Source organism: Physeter macrocephalus, chromosome 20 (assembly GCF_002837175.3).
Source record: "Physeter macrocephalus isolate SW-GA chromosome 20, ASM283717v5, whole genome shotgun sequence".
Lineage (NCBI taxonomy): Eukaryota > Metazoa > Chordata > Mammalia > Artiodactyla > Physeteridae > Physeter > Physeter macrocephalus.
The window spans coordinates 48,756,213-48,759,435 of record NC_041233.1 but is presented as its reverse complement, the minus strand read 5'-3'; the positions used below and the strand labels follow the sequence as shown (position 1 = coordinate 48,759,435).

General features: G+C 34.8%; 1 non-coding gene across 1 annotated transcript; it reads right to left on the bottom strand.

Annotated features, from left to right (window-relative positions):
• Positions 1-1,895: 1,895 nt before the first annotated feature.
• LOC112064263 (U7 small nuclear RNA) lies at positions 1,896-1,956 on the bottom strand. Its single transcript, XR_002891445.1, has one exon. It is a non-coding gene; the product is annotated as a U7 small nuclear RNA (small nuclear RNA).
• Between the last annotated feature and the right edge of the window lie 1,267 nt (positions 1,957-3,223).

Here is a 3,223-nt window from a genome sequence, read left to right as displayed (position 1 = left end):
TTCTAGCAAAGTTGACCATAGTTTCATATTCCTGTTCCTTTGTTCATTTTTCTGTTGGGTTATTCAGTTGTAAACTTTCCCTAAAAATTCAGAATAACAATTCTTCTTGGTTGTATGCATTGCAAATAACTTCTTTCAGTCTTTGACTCAACTTTTGAATTTATTTGTGGGTCCTTTGTAATAAATAAAATTTTAATTTTAATGCAATGAAGTTAAAATCCTTTACTTGTGGTTTGTTCTTTTTAAAAAATTTTATTTATTTATTTTTGGCTGTGTTGGGTCTTCGTTTCTGTGCGAGGGCTTTCTCTAGTTGCGGCGAGCGGTGGCCACTCTTCATCATGGTGCATGGTCCTCTCACTGTTGCGGCCTCTCATGTTGCAGAGCACAGGTTCCAGACGTGCAGGCTCAGTAGTTGTGGCTCATGGGCCTAGTTGCTCCGCGGCATGTGGGATCTTCCCAGACCAGGGCTGGAACCCATGTCCCCTGCATTGGCAGGCAGATTCTCAACCACTGCGCCACCAGGGAAGCACTGTGGTTTGTTTTTTTTGTGTGTTTTTTAATGTAAAGGCTTCTTTTCTATCCGTGGGTAAAAGACAGTTTCCTATATTTTCTTCTTAAATCATTACAATTTTGTTTTTGACATTTGGGACCTTAAATATTATTCAAACTCTTCTAAAGTCTACAGAAACAGCAGTAAAATAAATAAATAAAACTTCACCTCATAGTTTACCTTAGCATTATTTTGAACTCATCTACTATTTTGGGCACCATATTGAATTATAAAAGATGTGAGAGTTACCATTAGAAAACCTTATACTGAATTCTATTCTGCCACTTACCTGCTATGTGTCTTTGAGTTGCATAACCTCATATTTATTCATCTATAAAACTGAGGGTAATCATAAACTTTCTAACTAGACTAAAAATTAAATTCTTGTGATTATACTTTACAAATTATAAAATTATAAATATTCTTTTTTGAATTTCTATCGGGACTCCCTGTTAAAAATACTAACTGGCATTAGTTTTATATTAATTCATTAAACTAATATGTACTGATCAGCTAATATTAGCCAATTTCCCTCATAAAAATCTCTACTCTCTTCCTGAGAGTAAATTTTAGAGCCAGCTTAGGTGAAAAGGAGAAAAGCAATAGTTATCATTCTACTTCAAAATTGCTATGAATGAAAAATTTACTTTGTGTCTATGTAAGATTCAACATCTGGACAAAAATATAAAAACATTAATTTTTTACCCACATTTCAAATGTTTTTAGTTTCTACCTAGATGCCTGTTTAATCATCTCCATGATTTTTTCCAATTATCTATCTTGCAACCAATCATCATGTAAGACCCATGGGCGTAGCCAGTGCCCTGCCACTTTGAAAAACATATGGTAAAATTGGTCTACTCTGGTGTGTAAGATGCCAGAAGTATCAGGATTTTCAGCAACACCAACCAGCCCTTTTGGCTACCAGATCAACTGATTCAGATTGACTGAGGAGCAATTTTACGAACTCTGTGGGGAGTATGTGTTGTTATATCTGGAAATATCAGGTGCCAAGTGGCCTACTCTGGTCGTTCAGCCTTAGATGAGAAAGTGCATACAAATCAGTGTGTTCATATCGTTACCATGGTGACCATTGGGCTAAATGGAAGTCCTGAAAAATGCCCATCATAAGGTTGTATGTTGTTTTAAAAGCATGAGTAGAGAAAAACATATATTTATATCACAGATTTGGTCTCACTGGGGGTTGAGTTATGTTCCTAATGTGCCGCCAGATGTTTTATATCACTCTCTTTTCATAAAGTAGAAAGTCTGCTACACAGGCATTCTTGTTTATGAATATTAGCACACATGTTTCCACAGAGTATTTATTTTGGGGGGGGAAGGAGGTGGTTTCCCATGTGGCCCGAAAAACCTGCTAGACAAATTCTAAAAGAGCTGTAACACTTCCACAGACTATTTTAAATTGGTTTCATGTAGTTTGTATTGAGGGAAAAAAATTTCTGAAACATACCAACGGAATCTCTGAAAAACTGTTACATATACAAAATTTATCATCTTTTTAAAATTTTTATTTTATTATTTATTTTTATTGAGATATAATTGATATATAAGATTGTGTGTGGTTAAAGTGTACAGTGTGTTGATTTGATACATTTATATATTGCAATATGAATACCACCTTAGCATCAGCTAATACCTCTCATGTTGCATAATTATCATTTCTTTTTTTTTACTGGGAGACCATTTAAGATCCAGTCTCTTCGCAACTTTGGGGTGTATAATACAGTATTGTTAACTATAATCACTAGATTATAGTGATCTCCAGAACTCACTCATCTTGTAACTGCAAGTTTGTTGTTTGTACCCTTTAATGAATATCTCCCCAGTTTGCCCAACCCTCAACCCCTGATAACCACTATTCTGCTCTCAGTTTCTATCAGTTTGGCTTTTTTAGACTCCACATATATCAATACATGCTATCATAGAGTATTTATCATTCTCTCTGACTCATCTCACTTAGCATAATGCTCTCAAGGTCTGTGTTGTCACAAATAAGATTTCTTTCTTTCTCATGCTGAATAATATTTCATTTTATATAGATAGATAGGTATAGATAAAGAAGACATAGAGATAGAGATAGAGAAGATATATGTATCTTCTTTATTTATCCATTTATGGAGACTTAGGTTGTTTCCATATCTGGGTTATTATGAATAATGCTGCAATGGGAGTTCAGGTATCTCTTCAATATCCTGATTTCATTTCCTTTGGATATATACTCAGAAGTGGGATTGCTGAGTCAAATGGTAGTTCCATTTTTAATTTTTTTAGGAAACTTTATTCTTTTCTCCATAGTGGCTGAACCAATTTATACTTACATTCTGAGTAATGCACAATTCTCCACATCCTCACCATCACTTGTTAAATCTTGTCTTCTTGATGATAGCCAGTCTAATGGGTGTGAGGTGATATCTCATTGTGGTTTGGGTTTACATTTCCCTGATGATTAGTGATGTTGAGAATCTTTTCCATGGACCTGTTGGCCATTTGTATGCCTTCTTTAGAAAAAATGTCTATTCATTCCTCTGCCCATTATTTGTTGTTTTGTTACTGAGTTGTACGAGTTAACCCTCTATCCAATGTATGGTTTACAGATATTTTCATCCACCCAAAGGCTACCTTTTCATGTTGTTGATTGTTTCTTTTGTTGTG